This window comes from Pseudophryne corroboree, chromosome 4 (genome assembly GCF_028390025.1).
Source record: "Pseudophryne corroboree isolate aPseCor3 chromosome 4, aPseCor3.hap2, whole genome shotgun sequence".
Lineage (NCBI taxonomy): Eukaryota > Metazoa > Chordata > Amphibia > Anura > Myobatrachidae > Pseudophryne > Pseudophryne corroboree.
Window position 1 is genome coordinate 740325870 of NC_086447.1, and position 21585 is coordinate 740347454.

A 21585-nucleotide genomic window follows, 5' to 3' on the forward strand; every position below is an offset into this window, starting at 1 on the left:
AACAACTACAAGGGGCACAGCTACATGGGGCATGGCAGCTGGGGGCACAAGTACAAGGGGCACAGCTACAGGGGCACAAGTACAAGGGGCACAACTACAGGGGGCACACCACCTGGGGGCACAGCAACTGGGGGCGCAGCTACAAGGGGCACAGCTGCAAGGGGCACAATTACAGGGGTCACATCTACTGGGGGCGCAATTACAGGGGGCACAGCCACAAGGGGCAAAGCTACAGGGGGCACATCGACTTGGGGCACAACTACAGGGGGTACAGCGACTGGGGGCACAACTACAGGGGTCACAACTACTGGTGGCACAGCTACAGGGGTCTCAACAGCTGGGGGCACAATTACAGGGCTCACAACTACTGGGGGCACTGCTACTGGGGGCACAGCTACAGGGGCACAGCCACAAGGGGCATAGCTACTGGGGGCAAAGCTACTTGGGGCACAGCTACTCTGGGCACTGCTACTGGGAGCAAAGCTACAGATGTTAAAGCGACTGTGGGCACAACTACATGGATAACAACTACTCGGGGCACTGCTACAAGAAGCACAGCTATTGGGGCAAAGCTACAGGGGGCATAGCTACAGGGGTCACAAATACTGGGGGCACAGCCACAAGGGGCATAGCTACTGAGGGCACAGCTACAGGGGTCAAAACTACTGGGGGCACATCCACAAGGGGCAAAGCTTTGGCGGACATAGCTACAAGGGGCACAACTACTGGGGGCACAGCCACAAGGGGCATAGCTACTGGGGGCAAAGCTACAGGGGGCACAGCTACATGGGGCACAACTACAGGGCTCACACGTACTCGGGGCACTGCTACTGAGGGCACTGCTACAGGGGTCAAAGCTAGAGGTGTCACAATTTCTGGGCTCAACTTTTGGGGGCACCTGCTCCATCCTCCCAGCCAGCAGCAGCACTCTCCCCTGTCTATGATAACGTCTTCCCGCGTCAGTGAATGCATAATATTCATTAATTTCTCTCTATCTCTCTCTGGGCGGGATGTACTAAATTGATAATGTGGTAAAACCCCGGTTTCCAGGGGTTTTACTGCAATTTCCTATGTACTAAATCCCCACCGCTGGGTTTACTCTGCCGGGGGTATCGCCATCTTTTGATGGCGATACCCAATAGAAGCCTATGTGCTTCTTACCGCCGCTGACCAGCGCCGCTCACGATGTCCTTCTCTACCCCCGGACCCCCTCCTCCTTCACCCCCGCAGCACAGCCTTGCCTCCACAGGGGGAAAAGGAGGATCACGGGGACTCCATGCATGTAACCTCCCGGGGCTGTGAGGTGACGGAAGCCGCCACAAACATTGTCCTGCGGACTATCACTGCTCGCAGGACACCTCTGGCATCGCTCTGTGATACTAATCGCATATGTTAGTACATAAGCGATTAGTATCATTGTGTTGACCAGCGATGACCCGCGATCAGTGAGTGCATCCCGTCAGTTGAAGGTGGGCAAGTTTGTAAGCCATTGGCGGTGGCAGCGGGCATCGTCTCAGAGGCAGTAGCTGACATTGGCTGGTCGGCGGTAGGGGTCATCGGCAGGTTCCGGTGGACATTATTGCTGTAGTGCCTCACCAGCCACTGACCTCACTGCACACCACTGATAGAGGCATATGGACCTCTTACCACCGCCAGCCTGCGCCACGCACACCAAATCACACACACCCCGGTATATCTGTGTTTCGACTAAGCTGTGGTGATTCGGCCCCTCTCCTCCTTTGCAGCACAGCCTTTTCTCGTTCTTGCTGCAGATAGGAGGCGAAAGAGCCCAGGAACTCCCTGAACACGTCACCCCCCGGGACTTGTAGGTGACGGTCAACCCCCGCAGACATCTTCACTGTGGCCTCCTATACTCATAGGCGTGCGCAGGGGGGGTGCCTGGTGCGCACAGGCACCCCCTAATGTCCGACAACCCGATCTCAGATGCCTGATGCAGCGATCGCTGAGCAGGCTGATTAATGTCCCCTCTGCGTTGCACTCTGTCAGGACTGCATTACTGAACGGATGCCTGGGTTAATCAAGGATGCCACTGCCACCGGCTTTCAAACTCCAACTCCACCTCAATGTACAAAAACAGCGTGATGTGATGTGATGACATCATGCTGCTCGCACGCCCACCCGTCACACGCCCACCTCTCTCCTTCTATTCTATGCCAACGCCAGCCACTGATGAGGATCAGCATGCAGCCAGCGTTCCTTTTAGGAAGACAAATTCAATTCTGGCAGGTGGTCGGCAGCAGCATTGACACGTAACGCGTTTTTCCAGTAGCAGCAGTAACTAGTCTGCGACTGTCCGTGTCAGTGAGTGACTACAGCTTGGTGCACACCACAACATTTGACAATGCATCTGCATTATTAGGATTGGTACAAGGGTGGATATTTTATATTGCGTTGACTGTCAATAGAGGGTGCAGGACACGCCCAAAAGGCGGTGCTAGGCACACCCCTCCAAGAGAGCACCCCCTAATAAAATGTGCTGCGCACGCCTATGCCTATACTGTGTGGCAATGTGAATCGCATATGTTATTACAAATGCTAATAACATTGCTGTGGTTGTGTCACAACTGAGGGCCTGAGCTGACGGGAGGCAGCCTCAGTTGTAGGGGCTGAGATGTACCGGAACCTGGGAGGTTGTATCAGACCCCTGGACATGTAAGTAACATGAATAATAACTGCCCGAAGGCGTGACCACGACAACTTGGATAAAAGTCAATGATGTTTATTATGACAACTCCGCAACACAGCAGCAGTAAAAGAAAACGTAAAAGTCAGCAAAGAATAAATACAGTTCCTGGGTACTACAGGATGGCAGGAGCCACAGGGCACTGGTAGTGTGAGATAGTTCTTACAATCTTCTAGATGGAAAGTCCTTACCAGGCCCGACTGTAGCAATGGAGATAACCCAGGATTGTGCCAGCTGGTGTTCCAGGAAAAGCTGGGTTGCTGAAGATAAAACGGCTGCTGTGGATACTGGCTGGAACCAGACTGTTGTTAGCACGGAGTGGATACTGGCTGGAACCAGTTAAATAATAAATGAACTTGGGAGCGATGAAATATGAACTGAAATGTAGAACTTGAGAGCGGAGAAATAATAATACCGGTGGAGAGTGGTAAAGTGTAGAAAGGACACCGGCCCTTTAAGAGAAGCTGTACTCTGCTGGAAGCTGAGCTGGAAGCAGGTAATGGCCCTCATTCCGAGTTGATCGGTCGCAAGGCGATTTTAGCAGAGTTACACACGCTAAGCCGCCGCCTACTGGGAGTGAATCTTAGCTTCTTAAAATTGCGACCGATGTATTCGCAATATTGCGATTACTAACTACTTAGCAGTTTCAGAGTAGCTCCAGACTTACTCTGCCTGTGCGATCATTTCAGTGCTTGTCGTTCCTGGTTGACGTCACAAACACACCCAGCGTTCGCCCAGGCACTCCCACCGTTTCCCCGGCCACTCCTGCGTTTTTTCCGGAAACGGTAGGGTTTTCAGCCACACGCCCCTGAAACGGCCTGTTTCCGCCCAGTAACACCCATTTCCTGTCAATCACATTACGATCGCCGGAGCGAAGAAAAAGCCGTGAGTAAAAATACTTTCATCATAGTAAAGTTACTTGGCGCAGTCGCAGTGCGAACATTGCGCATGCGTACTAAGCGGATTTTCACTGCGATGCGATGAAAAATACCGAGCGAACAACTCGGAATGAGGGCCAATGTTGTAGCTGGAAACAGATGAATCCACAATGGATTGGAGAGTCAGGCTACACCGCAGGTGGAACGCTGGTGCGGGTCTCTATGGTGGAAGTCTTGAGACAGGAGCTGGAACCTGGAAGACAATCACAGGAGAGAGACAAACAGGAACTGGGTTTGACAACCAAAGCACTGACGCCTTCCTTGCTCAGGCACAGTGTATTTATACCTGCAGCAAGGAAGGGATTGGCTAGGCAATTATGCAGATTATCAATACTGAGAACAGATTGGTGGAAATGATCAGCTGACAGAATCCAAGATGGCTGCGCCCATGCAGACACTTGGAGGGAAGTTTGGTTTGTAATCCATGTGGTAATGAAAACAGTAATGGCGGCGCCGGCCACCGGAGACAGGAGGCGCCAGGCTGACAGATGCACATCCAACCACGCGGACACAGCGGAGGCCGCGGCTGACGTAATCGCCACTCAGACACTCTGCATGCAGAAGTTCAGGGACGGCGGCGGAAGCCGCGGGAGACGCCATGCCAGGTGTAATATGGCGTTTACTGTGACAGCGTCCCAGAGTGACAGGAGAGGATACAGGAATGTACACATCAGGATAACAGATGGGATCCGGTCCTGGAGCGCTGAGCCAGCCTTAGGAGGCATCTGATGGGTAAGAAATGGCGTCCAGATACCCGGATCGTGACAGCACCCCCCCCCTTTAGGAGTGGCCCCAGGACACTTCTTTGGCTTTTGAGGAAACTTGGAATGGAATCTCCGGACCAAGGCAGGAGCATGGACATCAGAAGCATTGGTCCATGAACGTTCTTCAGGACCATAACCCTTCCAGTCAATAAGATATTGTAGTTGACCGTAACGGTGACGTGAGTCCAGGATCTTGGCCACTTCATACTCAACGCCTCGTTGAGTTTGGACTTTCGGAGTTGGAGGAAGTGAGGAATGAAACCGATTCAAGATCAGCGGTTTCAACAGGGAAACATGGAATGTCCTGGGTATTTTTAAGAAGGGAGGCAACTGGAGTCTGTAAGCAACAGGATTGATGACTTGTTCAATCTTGAAAGGACCGATATAGCGAGGTGCAAACTTCATACTGGGAACTCTTAACCTCAAATTCTTCGTGGATAACCATACCCGATCACCCACCTTGAGAGCAGGAACTGCTCGACGCTTCTTATCCGCAAACTTCTTGTACCTGAACGATGCCTTGAGCAGAGCTGATCGTACGCTCTTCCAGATATTGGCAAACTGATGCAAGGTGATATCCACTGCGGGAACAGAAGTTGCTGGAAGCGGTTGGAACTCAGGGACTTTAGGGTGGAATCCAAAGTTAGTGAAGAATGGTGTCGAAGCAGATGAAGAATGATACTGGTTGTTATGACAGAACTCGGCCCAGGGAAGTAATTGAACCCAGTCATCTTGAGAGGAGGACACATAGATGCGGAGGAAGGCCTCCAAGTCCTGATTCACCCTCTCGGTTTGACCATTGGTCTGAGGATGGTAAGCCGTGGAAAACTTTAGCTTGACTTGGAGGACTTGACATAAACTTCGCCAGAATTTGGCTGTGAATTGAACTCCTCGATCTGAGATAATTTCTTCAGGAAGACCGTGGAGTCGGAAGATCTCTTGTATGAATACTTGAGCCAACTTGGAAGCTGACGGAAGACCGGTGAGAGGAATGAAGTGTGCCATCTTGGTGAACCGGTCAACTACCACCCAGATGGTATTGAACTTGTTGCACATGGGTAAATCTGTAATAAAATCCATCGACAAATGGGTCCAAGGTCGACGGGGAACAGATAGTGGAACCAGTTGCCCCGCAGGCGACTGGCGGGATACCTTATGTTGAGCACACTTTGGGCAAGATGCAATAAACTCCAAGACGTCCTTTTTCAGAGTTGGCCACCAATAGGACCTAGAGATAAACTCCAGGGTTTTTTGGATACCTGTATGTCCGGCAAAACGGGAAGCATGGGCCCAATGCATGAGCTTCTTCCTTAGCATCGGTTTCACAAAACTTTTCCCTGATGGGGGCGTAGAGTCCATCCCTACCGTGGAGAATGCCAACGGATTTATAATAGGATGCTTGTCTGAAGACTCTGACTCATTTTCTTGCTCCCATGAGCGGGAAAGGGCATCGGCCTTGCGATTCTGAGAGCCCGGACAGAACTGGAGTTTAAAGTCGAACCTGGAAAAGAAAAGTGCCCATCTGGCCTGACGAGGGTTGAGACATTGTGCGCCTTTCAGATATAAAAGGTTCTTGTGGTCTGTAAGTATGGTGATTGAATGAGAAGCTCCCTCCAACAGATACCTCCACTCTTCTAGAGCGAGCTTGATGGCTAGCAACTCCTGGTCGCCAATGGCATAGTTGCGCTCAGCTGGGGAGAACTTCCGGGAGAAGAAACTGCAAGGGTGTAAATGGCCATCTTTAGCCCTCTGAGATAACACCGCTCCTACTCCAACGGAGGAGGCATCCACCTCTAAGATGAAAGGAGAGTCGATGTCAGGCTGTTTCAGAACAGGCGCAGAGATGAACCTTTGTTTTAAAAGATGAAATGCTTGCATGGCTTCTTCAGACCACTTGGACGGGTTAGCACCCTTCTTAGTGAAAGCAGTAATAGGCGCCACAATGGTGGAAAAGTCTCGTATAAACTTTCGGTAATAGTTGGCGAACCCTAAGAACCTCTGGACCCCTTTGAGGGTTAAGGGTACCGGCCAATTTTGGATTGCTTGTAGTTTCTCGGGATCCATCTCTAGTCCGGAACCGGACACAATGTACCCTAGAAACGGAATGGACTTGACTTCAAAGACGCATTTTTCTAATTTGCAATAGAGATGATTGACACGGAGACGGGACAGAACCTCTTTAACCCAAAAACGATGTTCCTCTAAATCGTTGGCAAAAATGAGGATATCGTCTAGATAGACCACGACATGACGGTATAGAATGTCTCTGAAGATCTCATTGACAAAATGCTGGAAGACAGCTGGAGCATTGCTCAATCCGAAGGGCATGACGAGGTACTCATAATGTCCGTCACGGGTGTTAAAGGCGGTCTTCCACTCGTCACCCTCACGGATCCGGATAAGATTGTATGCACCTCTCAAGTCCAGCTTTGTAAAGATGGTAGCTCCGCTAACTCTGTCAAAGAGCTCAGTAATCAGGGGTAAAGGATAACGGTTCTTGATGGTAATGTCGTTCAAACCTCTGTAGTCGATGCACGGCCGCAGACCACCATCTTTCTTTTTTACAAAAAAGAAGCCTGCGCCGGCTGGGGAAGAAGAAGGTCGAATGAACCCCTTTGCTAGGTTCTCTTTAATGTATTCCTCCATAGAATGCGTCTCAGGCAGAGACAACGGATAAGTTCGGCCTCGAGGTGGAACCTTCCCTGGAACGAGATCAATCGGGCAGTCCCATTCTCTATGAGGAGGAAGGATATCAGCAGAAGCTTTACTGAACACATCCGTGAAATCTTGATATGGAGGAGGTGGAACATCAGACGACCTGGGGGAGGAAGAACAGACAGGCAATACTTTAAACAAACATGTCTCAGCACAGGAGGAACCCCATGCCAGGATTTGCGTAGTCGTCCAATCAATTGTAGGATTGTGAAGACGGAGCCATGGAAGGCCCAGGACCACAGGATGTGTGGCTCTTGGAATCACTAAAAAAGAAATAAGTTCGGAATGAAGAACTCCCACTCTCAGACGAACTGGTAGAGTCCTTAAAGAAATAACTGCATCAAAAATTTTGCTGCCATCCACGGCAGTTAAAGAAATGGACGAAGGAAGTCTCTCGGTGGGTAGGGACCACCGTTTAACATAGGCTTCGGTAATAAAGTTCCCAGCTGCTCCGGAATCAAGGAGGGCAATGACGTTCCGATAACGTTGAGCAACTTGAAGCGAGACTGGGAGATTACAATCTTGAGGAGATGGAGAGGAGATCATTACTCCTAGCCGGCCCTCTCCTTGGCGAGCTAGGATTTGGAGTTTCCCGGACGTTTGGGACAGGCATTAATGGTGTGAGACGGAGCTGCACAATAGAGACAGAGAGACTCGGAGAGGCGTCTTCGGCGCTCAGCAGGAGTTAAACGGGAACGGCCAAGTTACATGGGCTCATCTTTAGATGGTGACAGTTGACGAGGAGGAGGAGCAGAAGATTTTGGAGCAGATGATCTTCCACGCTCAGTTGCTCTCTCTCTGAAACGTAAATCAACTTTCGTGCAGAGTGAGATTAGCTCATCTAACTTAGAAGGTAAGTCTCTGGTAGCTAACTCGTCTTTAATACGCTCAGATAAGCCATGCCAGAATGCAGCATACAGGGCCTCGTCGTTCCATGCCAGTTCGGATGCCAGGATCTGGAACTGTATCAGATATTGTCCTACAGTACGTGACCCCTGGCGTAAACGGAGAATCTCGGATGAAGCTGAGGTTACCCGGCCTGGCTCGTCGAAGATGCGCCTGAATGTTGACACGAAGGCAGTGTAGGAAGATAGCAGGGTGTCGGACCTCTCCCATAACGGTGATGCCCAATCAAGGGCTGAGCCACTGAGAAGAGAAATAATGTAGGCAATTTTTGTACGGTCACTGGGAAAATTGCCAGGTTGTAGCTCAAACTGAATCTCACACTGGTTGAGAAATCCCCTGCAGAATCTTGGAGATCCGTCAAATTTTGCTGGCGTTGGAAGATGAAGACGTGGAGCAGAAATGGGTAAGGTGGGTGGGGTTATAGCTGGAGTCACTGTGGTTGACGCACCAGACGCGCCTGATCCACGGAGAGTTGTCTGAATCCCATCCAGCCGAGTAGAGAGATCCTGGAGACAGCGGATGATGTGGCCCTGTGCAGCCTCCTGATGTTCTAGTCGGGCTGCCAGTTCTTGCATCGGCCTGGCCGCTTGATCCTGGTCTCCGGCTGGATTCATTAGGTCAGTGCTTACTGTCACAACTGAGGGCCTGAGCTGACGGGAGGCAGCCTCAGTTGTAGGGGCTGAGATGTACCGGAACCTGGGAGGTTGTATCAGACCCCTGGACATGTAAGTAACATGAATAATAACTGCCCGAAGGCGTGACCACGACAACTTGGATAAAAGTCAATGATGTTTATTATGACAACTCCGCAACACAGCAGCAGTAAAAGAAAACGTAAAAGTCAGCAAAGAATAAATACAGTTCCTGGGTACTACAGGATGGCAGGAGCCACAGGGCACTGGTAGTGTGAGATAGTTCTTACAATCTTCTAGATGGAAAGTCCTTACCAGGCCCGACTGTAGCAATGGAGATAACCCAGGATTGTGCCAGCTGGTGTTCCAGGAAAAGCTGGGTTGCTGAAGATAAAACGGCTGCTGTGGATACTGGCTGGAACCAGACTGTTGTTAGCACGGAGTGGATACTGGCTGGAACCAGTTAAATAATAAATGAACTTGGGAGCGATGAAATATGAACTGAAATGTAGAACTTGAGAGCGGAGAAATAATAATACCGGTGGAGAGTGGTAAAGTGTAGAAAGGACACCGGCCCTTTAAGAGAAGCTGTACTCTGCTGGAAGCTGAGCTGGAAGCAGGTAATGTTGTAGCTGGAAACAGATGAATCCACAATGGATTGGAGAGTCAGGCTACACCGCAGGTGGAACGCTGGTGCGGGTCTCTATGGTGGAAGTCTTGAGACAGGAGCTGGAACCTGGAAGACAATCACAGGAGAGAGACAAACAGGAACTAGGTTTGACAACCAAAGCACTGATGCCTTCCTTGCTCAGGCACAGTGTATTTATACCTGCAGCAAGGAAGGGATTGGCTAGGCAATTATGCAGATTATCAATACTGAGAACAGATTGGTGGAAATGATCAGCTGACAGAATCCAAGATGGCTGCGCCCATGCAGACACTTGGAGGGAAGTTTGGTTTGTAATCCATGTGGTAATGAAAACAGTAATGGCGGCGCCGGCCACCGGAGACAGGAGGCGCCAGGCTGACAGATGCACATCCAACCACGCGGACACAGCGGAGGCCGCGGCTGACGTAATCGCCACTCAGACACTCTGCATGCAGAAGTTCAGGGACGGCGGCGGAAGCCGCGGGAGACGCCATGCCAGGTGTAATATGGCGTTTACTGTGACAGCGTCCCAGAGTGACAGGAGAGGATACAGGAATGTACACATCAGGATAACAGATGGGATCCGGTCCTGGAGCGCTGAGCCAGCCTTAGGAGGCATCTGATGGGTAAGAAATGGCGTCCAGATACCCGGATCGTGACAGGTTGGTGACGATCAGTTAAAGTACATCTCAACCAATCATTTGAGGTTTAACAGGTAAATGCAAGTAGTATCCAAATATGGATGTGTAGTCAAATTTACTGTGAATAGTCTGTAATATTAGGATTTTAATACCTACCGGTAAATTCTTTTCTCATAGTCCGTAGAGGATGCTGGGGACTCCAAAAGGACCATGGAGTATAGACGGGATCCACTGGAGACATGGGGACACTATAAGACTTAGAATGGGTGTGAACTGGCTCCTCCCTCTATGCCCCTCCCCGTGAGCTCAGTTATAGGAACTGTGCCCAGGGAGACAGACATTTTGAGGAAAAGGTTAAAATAAGACATGAGATATCTCCCAAAACCAAAAAAAGTAGAGCCATTACTGGAATTACTAAATTGTTAGCCACTCTACACTTTTTGGCATCTGGAACTTTCCAAAGCACAGTATCAGATGTTGGGGGAATTAGCCAATCAGCGTTTAGCCTTTTTTTTTTAAACGTTTTGGATGCTATACTTAAACATATTCAGGAATATATATATTTTCCCAGAAATTCTAATGAAATTATACAAATTAAGAAAGACTTCTACAAAATTGCACGGTTTCCAAATGTGATAGGTGCTATCGACTGCATGCATATAAATTTTACTCCTTCGCATGATATGGATGAGATTTGCCGTAATAGGAAAAATTTTCATTTAATGAATATGCAGGTTGTTTGTGACTCCAAATCAAGAATTCTTAATGTATACGCCGCTTTCCCAGGAGGCACACATGATTCATATATTCTCCGTCATTCTGCACTATTCGAATGTTTTGAAAACAATGAGATGTATGATGGCTGGCTGCTGGGTAAGTGGTATGGTATATTTGGGTTATGTTTAGATTTACAAAACTGAGGGGTATATTCAATTTATGTCTAATACATTCAGACAATCTTATTTCGTAATGGCTCAGTTCTTGGGCTAAACCAAGTCATCTCAAATCAACTTTTAAAAAAAACTATTTAAGATGCGGGAGTGGGAGAAACCGCAGGCAGACGGGGTAATGCAGCACTACTGCAGCAGTTAGCCTGCAGCTTTCACACTGCTCTCCCCCGTATTCCTGCGCCTATTCCCCACATGCCTCTCACCATCCTGGAATCACATCCGCCACTCACGTCAGCGTTCAAACTGTTCCTGCAAGCGTGGTCGCGCTTGTTGTAGCCGGGTGGATGCTGGTATTTATCGGCAGCCGAGACACATTCACCATCACTGCTCCCCCGTTTTCTCGCTGTTCTTCTTCTCGCTGGCACTGCATTCCCCTAATGACTCTGATTTTTTCTAAAAGTGAAATTGGGATGTTCAAAATCGGGTTCAAAGCCAGTAGATTTTGGTCTTCATTTCAATACAGACACGTGGATGGTGCAGCTAATCCACCTATGTACATGCACTTTTGACAAGTTGAATTACTCAACTTGTCTAATTTTTTTTTGACAAGTTGAATACCTCAACTTGTCGAATTTTTTTTTGACTATAAGGAATAGGTGATAACTTCTTACGCCCGTAAAGAGTACAGTAATGCTGGCTTTTATGTAGATGGTACCTTTCTACTTCAATTGAATATACTACTAAATAAGCTTTGATTAAGTTCAGCTATGTTTACTCTTATTCTACACAGGTGATTCTGGATATGGCTGTAGACCATGGTTGTTGACTCCATTCTCCAAGCCTAAAGGAAGAGCCCCCAAAAAATACAACAGTTCTCATATATCAACTCGCGCAGTAATTGAAAGGTGTTTTGGTCTTTTAAAATCGAAGTTTCGTTGTCTATCAAAATCAGGGGGAGCCTTGCTATATTCGGCTGCCAAAGTATGCAAAATTTTTACAACTTGTTGTATTTTGCATAATATATGCCTCACCTTTGATTTACCCTTCAATCGTAGAGAAATTACTGTTGCGGGTGAAAATCCTGAATTGTAAGAATACGTTCCTGTTAATACTACTCTGGGGAATTTAGTCCGGGCAAATTTAATTTCAAATTATTTTGGTTGATGCTCTACATCTAATGGGGATTCAATTGTTTAGTTGTTGTCCTTATCTAAACAGATTTATAAAAAAATTATATTCCTATAGAAGCTTAGCAAAGCCCAGGATATTTACTTTCAAAATATTTTAGTTCTGGAATTATTAGAATTTAGAAGTCTCCAAGTGGTTAATTCTTTAAGCTTTTGAATCTGTGTATCAGTGAGTCAGTTGAGAAAAACCAATAAACATTGAAGTTTCAATTTTAAATTTGGGTACTATAGAAGTAAACTGGGGAGCTGTATGCTAACCAATGAACAAATTTTACACTGACTCACTTCTCCACACGTTTCACCTCATCAGGAATAGTCCCACATTTATCAAACAAATGCAGATATTATTTATTGAATGTATTCTTAAAAATACAAACTGGTTACAGTTTTAATAGCTATGTGCAAAAAAAATGTGTTCAGTAGGAATCTCTGTATATTAAGTCATTCGATGATCTATTTACATAAAAACTAATTACTAGCCAATAAAGAAACCGTTTAAGGCTACAGTGTGTGATTAAAACTTTCCCAAAGTAAATTGATGCCTTTTCAAAAAACAAACCTTGGTTCGGAAATGGTCTCAAGCAGGTGAGCATTATTAGGGTTCTCCTCTGCATGCTAAAGCGGTGATAGATTATTTGGTTTACAAATAAGAAAATTTCCTCATAGTGTCCACATACTCCCGTTTATCAATGCAATTTTTTGCAAAGATTAATAAACAAACTTACCAGATAAAGTTTTTTTTATTTTAACTTAAACACGTTTTATTTGTTTTAATAATGCGTTTTTCAAAAAACAGTATCATAATCAGAATAGATATACCAACACATGTCCATTACTTTAATTATAATCTTACTTTGTGAATTGAGGCATGAAAAAGATTTGTATTGTAGTATAACATTTGCCAGAGGATAAATTAAATTTAAATTTTAATATTCCTATTATTCAAATTATGTAAAATAGCTTTCATTAATGGTTGTACATTGTTGAAATGACACAGAGCATATTTTTTAAACTTCACTACCATGTGAATCCGGTATATGTGTTTATGTCGTCTTCCAAGTTTTAAAGTTAAGTTCTCATACTTATAAATATTCAAAAATAAAAGGTAACAAATAAGTTGCATTTGAACACACACACATATATATATATATATATATATATATATATATTTTATATATATATATATATATATATATAGAAATATAACATAGGTCAACATAACAAAAGGTCTACATGTCTTTTTATATTTTTTTTGGGGGGTTACAATACATTTTTTTCTAAATAATTACTGAAGTGCCGAGTGGAGTTAACTTAATGACCATATCCCTTTATAAGCCATAAATGGATTATAATTATTATTTCTTAGAAAATGTGCACCTGTGAATTAGGCAACAAATTATTTTGTAAATTGATTTTGGCGGGATCAACAACAGTTATTCTGGCTTTACATTTTTTTTTTTAAATTAAGACATCAATCATTGAGTGACAAAGGAGTGACAAAACAGTATTAAGTCTATTTCAAATTTGGACACTTTTTGTTTAGGGATATTATTAAAAGTTCGAGTAACAGCTGCTGTAAATGTAGAAGTAAATTTGAATATCTCTTTGGAGTTGTTCTTAACCTGTGGGAACAAAATAAAGTAGTCATTAATATTGTAATGTAGGAAGTGTAATCTAAATTGCAGTATGTTTCTATAAAACATTGAATTTATAAATTTATGAGTTTGGCTAGCCAAAAAATGTTAATTAAAATATGTTAATATACTATATAAATGTCCGACTTTCAAATTATATTTGAAACCAAATTTTTTTTAGTACTTTAATCGCCTGGAGGTAGAGTTTAATATGACTTAAATTTGTGACCCTTTTTTTGCAAAACATTGTTTCTCCAGGCACTGTACACTCTTCAAAAAAGGATAAACATTAGATACTAGCCCGGGATCAAAGGAGTTAACTTAAAGTGCATCCATACATTGGCCACATTCATATTATACAATATTAACATGCTCATTAGTTCATATAATATAACCATACAATGAACAGGTCAAGGGGCATACATAAATATATCAATAGCCCCAGGATTAAAGTTGGCAAATACCCCCTACGTGACACCCATTGTGACCACAAAATAAAAACAGTAGCGGATGTTGCCACGGGCAAGCAGGACTTTTGCCCGGGACGCCACCTTCCTGGAGGGTGCCGGCGCCATTAGGATGGTGCCGCATCATGGCAAGATCCGCTAATGTGTCCCCCGCTGGTCCCGCTGTGAAGGGAATTAGACGCTACGCTTCAAGTTTCCCTTCGTGGAGAGGACCTTTGCTGTGCGCTATGACGTCATTGTGCAAAGCACAGCATATCAGCGGCACTACTCTACTGTACAGGGGGCGTAACTAACCACGCCCCCTGTATTAAGCCGTTCCCCCATTTATTGCCCTGAGCGCAAAAAGGGCTAGAACCGGCCCTGATTATACAACACATGTAAATTTTGGCAGGGATGATGGATGCCTTTTATGTCAGGGCCTCATAGCAACGGCACTGCCGGATCCTATGGTATGTACTCTATTTGTATTGCCTCCTACTGACTTCATCTATATACGTTAGTTAATTATATCAAAGTATCTATTTTTTGGTTGATAAAGAAAAAGTTTTTAAACCTTATCAAGAACACTCTTATTTCAAAAAAATTATGAATTAGTACGACCTGACCAATTAGTTATTTTAATATTAGTAAAATATATTTTACCTTTATTTATTTATATTAAGTATCGATGAGGCAATTTGAATTGTCTTTTAGGTCGTGAATCTGCACTTAACTCTTCAATTTCTGGTTTCTCCTCATGTTCGGTTAAGCATGCCTTACTAACTTCGAAACCGTGCCCCTTGAACGGCTCTATCAAGTTTTCAAAGGTCGCTGTAGCTGAACAGACGGGAGATGCTGTTGAAATTGTATCATTTGGATTTTTTGTGCCTAGGCTTTTTTTCTTAGAAGATTTGGTCTTTTTCATTTTTTTATACTTCTTGTTTCGTTTATAATTTTTCAGCATCACGGAAAGTGTATTGCTTATTTCCTGAAAAATATTTTTCATTTCTTTTTTTTTTTTTCAAACACATTTTATTAGATGGATCACACAATTGTTACATTAATAACAGAACATACCAGGCAAAGTGGGTAATCGAAGTACAAATGTAACTACAGTGAGTTTTAACATCAACTGAGTGGATCCTTTTTTTTTTTTTTTAATTAAAGTTAAGGCAATTGAAATGGGTAACTCTCGGCAACGGAGTGGTCGTCCGTCAAAGAGAGTTGACAGTGAAAATTATAAGAAAATAATACTCGGAGAGAGAATAGAAGGGGACAGAAAAATAGAGGAGATAGAGCAAATCCAGTCAAAAGAGAAAGAAAGGGAGTAGAAAGGGGTGGAGGGGTGGCCTCCAGAGACAAGAGGTAGGTAGAGCTGCGATGCATGGTGTCAAGTTGCAAATGGGGAAGGAGCTTGTTGTAAGGTTAGCCATGGGGACCATACTTTATCAAATTGTTTCGAGGTGTTACGGATAACAGCAGTCATGTATTCCATTTTATGTACATACCAAATTCGGGAGATTATCACCGGCATTGGGGAGGGAGTCGGGCTCTTCCAGTCCGTGGCTATTTGGCATGTCATTGCCGAAACTACATGTTGAAATAGCCTGTTTTGGTGTGTGTTAAGAGTAGGGAGGGTCATAGGGAGCAGAAAGTATTCGGGGTCAGGAGAAATGGAGGTGTCAAATAAGCGCGAGAGCATGGTAATAAGCTCACCCCAAATTTTAAAGATTTTTGGGCAGGTCCACCATATGTGTAAGAACGAGCCAACGTCCGCACAACCCCTCCAGCATCTATCCGGAGTGTCTGGAAACATAGTGTGTAGACGGGAAGGGACATAATACCAGCGATAGAGTAATTTGTAGATATTTTCTTTAATTCTTACACATATGGAACTGGAGGCTGCATTATCCCAGATATCCACCCAATCTTCATTGTCTATAGTGAATCCCAGCTCCTTTTCCCATGCCAACTCGTGAGGGGCCCGGGATGAAGTAGGGTGGTCGCTAAGTAAAGCATAAATATCTGAAATGAGGCCCTTAGTGTTGGTGCGTTTCCAGCTAATGTATTCGAAGGGGGATAATTGTCTGTGGAGAAGGGTAGTGGTAATGGTGGAGTGAAAATGTCTAATTTGCAGATAGCGAAAGAAGTCCGAAGGAGGGATTACTGTTCCTTCTCGAATATCTGCGAATTGTGGGAAGGTAGCGTTAGAAGTGATGTCATTAACATATAGCATACCGCTCGAACGCCAGGATGTATACGAGGATCTACACGTACCTGGGGGGAAGGCTGGATTATGAAATAATGGAATTAGCGGGGACGGGTGTGGGGCCAAAGTGAACCGTCTGTTTGCCAGGTCCCATGTCGCTAATGAGCGACTTACCACAGGGTGTGAGAGGGCCGCACGGGGGGCGCTGGTTCCGGCGAAGCCATAGCAGGGAGGATAGTGTAGCTAGACCCATCTCCTCTGCCTCAATCCCCACCCAAACTTTCCCTGTCCCGCCCTCGTTGCACCATTGTGCACATTGAGAGAGTTGCGCAGCATAGAAGTATTTCCTAAAGTCCGGGATACCCAACCCCCACCTCTGGAAGGGCGCTGAAGCAGTTTAAGTCTGACGCGGGCGTTTACGGTTCCAGACAAAAAAGGAAGATTGGCGTTGCAAAGTCTTAAAGACATAGGTAGGAACATAAATCGGGAGAGTCTGAAACAAATACAGAAGTCGGGGGAGCACACTCATCTTGACAGAATTTATTCTGCCTATCCATGAGATGAAGTAGCTGGACCATTCCAGCAAATCATCCTTGATTTTCTGCAATAAGCGGGGGTAATTTGCTTGGAAAAGTTGGTGGTGATGATGGGTCAAGTACGTACTGAGGTACTTGATTTTCTTTGTATACCAGTTACAGGGTAGGATAATTTGTAGGTCTTGTTTGAGAGCTGCCGTGATATGAAAGTTAAGGACCTCCGTTTTGTTAACGTTGATTTTATAACCAGAAAACCGTGAATATGAACGGATCTCAGTTAAAAGAGAGGGGAGGGACTGGGCTGGATTTGTGAGGGAAATCAGGACATCATCAGCATATAACGCTATCTTGTGCTCGGATAGGCCTGTGGATACTCCGTGGATAGTGGTGTTATTACGGATCTTTGCTGCAAGGGGCTCCATGACTAGTGCAAAAATTAAAGGGGAGAGGGGGCATCCCTGCCTTGTGCCATTGGCAATCCCAAAACTGGCGGAGGAAACACCGTTAACCAAAACCTGGGCAGATGGGGAGCGGTAGAGTGCTTTGATCCCCTCTAAAAATTTTCCAGAGAATCCCATTTTGCCAAGGACTGCGAAGGCAAAAGGCCACGAAATGCGGTCGAAAGCCTTCTCCGCGTCGAGGGCCAGAATGAGAGAGGGAGACTTCCGCTTTTGAATGAAGTAAATTAGGTCTATAGCCCTTCTAGTGTTGTCAGACGCCTGGCGTCCTGGAATGAAGCCGACCTGGTTCGGATGGACCAGACCGGGCATTAGGGGAGCCAGGCGGTTGGCTAATATTTTCGCATATATCTTCAGATCGACATTCAATAGTGAGATCGGTCTATAATTTGAGCAGCTAGTCGGGTCTTTGTCAGGCTTTGGGATTACCACTATGTCGGCCCTGGTCGTCTCCGGCAGAAAGGAGGCTCCCTCAAGAATATTGTTAAATAAAGAGGATAGATGTGGGGCCAGCTCTTTCCCAAACAGTTTATAGTATTGGGCTGTGAAACCATCCGGTCCCGGAGCGGCTGACGAACGCATGGAGCATATAGCAGCTATTGTCTCCTCATCCGAGATCCGACTATTAAGGGCGTCTAACTGAGTGTCAGATAGGGCTGGGAGGGGGGGTCTCAGACAAGTATGAATGTACTCCTCCAACCCCGTCAGGAGAGAGGGCGAGTCAGACAAGTTATAGAGGGAGCTATAAAACAAGCGGAAATCTTCGGTCATCACTTCAGGGTCATATGTGTAGGTTCCCCTTTGTGGCGAGTACAACTTATCTATTGCGCCCAGCGCCTGTTTACGACGTAGTTTGTTGGCCAGTAGGGAGTCTATTTTATCCATTTTATCATAAAAGCATTGCTGTAGCTTCCGAAGAATTAGTGCTGCACGGGTAGAAAGAAGGGTATTAAGTTGTCCCCGGAGGGAGTCAATCTGAGAGAGCAGGGAAGCGTCGGGGGATGCTTTATGTCTAGTTAGTAAGGTGGCTATTTCTGATTCGAGTGAGGTAATCTCCTGCGCAGCTTTTTTCCTAATTGCCGACGATTTCGCCAGCAAAGCGCCGCGAATCGTGGCCTTGTGAGCTTCCCACAGGACACTAAGCGAGATGTCAGGAGATGTATTTTCGGTGAAGTAATGTGTAATTGCTAGTCGAATTTCCTCCAGTGCAGAAGGGTGTTGCAAAAGCGAATCGTCAAGACGCCATTTGTATTTCCTACGTGGTGAGCGGTATATATCTATGAGAAGGTAAACCCCAGCATGGTCCGTCCATGTCAGTGGCGTGATACCCGCATCAGAAATCAGTGGTACAAGGGCAGAGGAGATGTGGATCATATCGATCCTGGAATAGTGTTGATGTGGAGCCGAGAAATGGGTAGAATCTTTGGTGTGGGGGTGTTGGGATCGCCAGGTGTCACAGAGGCCGTGGTGTTTCAAGGTAGCAGTGAGAGTGCGGGAGGCCCGAGGCAGGGATGTCGTGGAAGCGTGAGGTGGAGGGCCGGATCTATCTAACAACGTGTCGATGATGGTATTAAAATCACCGCCTATGATAATGCTTCCCTGTGCTTCTCGGGACAGGCGTTTAGACAGAGAGTCAAAAAACAGAGATTGGTCTTGGTTGGGAGCGTAAATGGAGACCAAAGTGAGAGCCACAGAGCGGAGGGTACCCATCACCATAAGAAACCGTCCGTCTGGGTCCGTCACTGTCCTAGAGTGGATAAACGGAATATTACGGTGAATTAAAATGGCTGTCCCACGTTTTTTACAGTCCGCCGAGGCAAAGTAGGACTGGGAGAACCATTTACCTTTAAGCTGAGTATGGGAACCAGTGAGATGTGTTTCCTGAAGAAAGGCTATGTCGACTTTCTCTCGCCTGCAAGCACTCAGAAACACAGTACGCTTCTTAGGGGAGTTCAGGCCATTTACATTGACCGAAAATATTTTAAGGGACATGGCTATTCACATGAGGGAGTACGACATATTGCAAAACATGGTCAGATAAAATACTATTTGAGCCAGGAGGAGGCCACCCCTCGGGACAGAGAGAGAGAAGGAGCGGAAGGGTCAGACAGAAGCCACAAGACAAAAGAGAAGGGGAGAAACATAGAGAAGAAAAAACCCAAACGGGGACAAATCCCTGAAATTGTGGGTCCCTTTCGAGGACCGCAGGAAAAGAAAACTGCATAAGTAACAATGTATACAACAGAAAGGGAGTGTTGGGGGGTAACTGAAGTACCATGTGAGAGAGGGTAGACTACCCGGACCACAAGGGATGAGTGTGGTCGTGGCCACTTTACAGCTATAAAAAACATAATATAATATAGAACATATAGGACTGTGTCCAGACAATTAATAAATAAATAAATAAATACATAAAAAAAGGGGGGGGGGAAGGGTGGGTAAGGGGGGGGTTACCACGGGAGTACAAGCTAATATAACTTAACTGTAACAGCAGTAACAGACGATAGTTACGACATTGGATTTTGGACGGAGGTCAAATCCTCTGCAGCCATTGCTCATTACGAGGCACGGAGGCGCTGCTCCAACATTTTGAGGGCAAACCACTGCGAGGGGGGTCCCCCCAGGTCAGGGAGGATCACTGTCCACAGTGCGCTGGCGGGTCACCCTTGTCCAGTCAGGAAGGGGAGGCTGAGGGTGTGACGATTTAGATGATGGGGTCGCCAAGTCGACTGCCGATGATACTGGGAGGAGATCCAGATTTGCCAGCAATTCCTGTCCTTGAGTCAAAGTTTTGACAGAGTGAACAGAGTTGTTGACTGAAACATGAAGTTGAAAGGAGAATCCCCATCTATATCTTATCTGGTGCTGTCGCAGGACCCGGGTGACCGATTGGAGGTCCCGTCGTTTTTGGATAGTGGAGGGAGCCAGATCCTGAAAGATTTGTAACTGCATAACTTTAAACAGGATCTCTGGGGAGTCCCGGACAGAGGACAGGATTTTCTCTTTTGAACGGAAATAATGGAAACGGACAATAACATCCCTGGGCGGTTGAGCGGGAGAGGGTTTTGCACGAAGTGCTCTATGAGCCCTATCACAGAGACACTCTACGTCTGTGAGGTCTGGTACGAGGTGTGTGTAGAATTCTCTCAGGAAAGACGGCAGCGATGGGCCGAAGACCGATTCCGGAACATTGCGTATTCGTAAGTTATTCCTACGCGAGCGATTTTCTTGGTCCTCTTGTCGCTCTTTAAGAGTCTCCATTTCTTCGTGCAACCTAATGAGCTCTCTGTCAAGGCGATGTTGGGAGCAAGCAGAGATCATCAGTCTTTGTTTCCAATGCATCCGTTCGGTTACCGAGAGCTGTTAGGTCCGATTTAAATTCTGCAATAGCGTTTGAGAGTTCCTGTTTGAACGCGGACTGCACTCCCTCCAGTAGGCTCGACATTACCGCCTGAATCTGGGAGTCGATCCCCGGTTCTGAAGAGCACGGAGAGGGAGGGGAGTTTGTGGTCATGTTGGGGTTCTGCGGGCCCTTTGATTTTGAGCCAAAGAAGTTAGTCGGGGCTTGCATTGCTTTCTTGTTTTTGGACATAATGGTATATATAAAAAGGGGGAAGGAGTGGGAGAGAAAAAGAAAAAAAAGGAAGAAAAAATTATTAAAGAAAGGACACAGTCCGTAAATTGTATAGTAGGCGAGCGGCCCAGGCAGGTCAGGTTGCTGACTTACGGCTCCAGCCGGGCTCCTATGGGAGTGGGAAGGCAAGTATTTCAGGCTTTAGGTAGCTCGTAGGGTGGAGGAGGGAGCCGCAGCAAATTCGTAGAGATTAACCGAGGTCCAAATTGTGAGTTATTCCAGGCTTCAGTTAGTGTAGATCAAGTAATTAACAGCAGCGGCCACCAGAGGGGGACGGATTGTCAGCTTCAGGTACACCAACAAAGGAGTCGGGAGGAAGGTGCCAAAGAGTATTATATATAAAGTCCAGCTACATAAATATGGCACGCGTAGTATTTTATTATATTGTATTATATCATCATAAGAATGATTCGAGGATACATGGATCTGTGTGTCACAATAATGGAGCCGTAACTCTTTCAGGTGCTATCCCTGCAGCTGGGGTGAATCGCAGCCCAACCTCTCATCCAGTGGCCTAGGTACACATGGTAGGTATTAAAGCATTTCTATGGCCGTCTCAGCTACGGGCGGTAGTGCGAGCTGGTTCTGCAATCCTGCAGGGGTGAGGAAAGTATGATGCAGTGCAGCTTTACCTTTACTCCG

The 21585-nt window shown here is 46.1% G+C and overlaps 1 long non-coding RNA gene across 2 annotated transcripts in view; it reads right to left on the reverse strand.

Moving 5' to 3' along the window:
- Positions 1-13238: 13238 nt before the first annotated feature.
- The window catches only part of LOC134911729 (uncharacterized), a 175010-nt gene continuing 166663 nt past the window's right edge, over positions 13239-21585 (reverse strand). For both annotated transcript variants that reach the window (XR_010176800.1, XR_010176801.1), the window contains one exon: positions 13239-13648. This is a non-coding gene — a long non-coding RNA (uncharacterized LOC134911729). The remainder of the gene's footprint in view (positions 13649-21585) is intronic.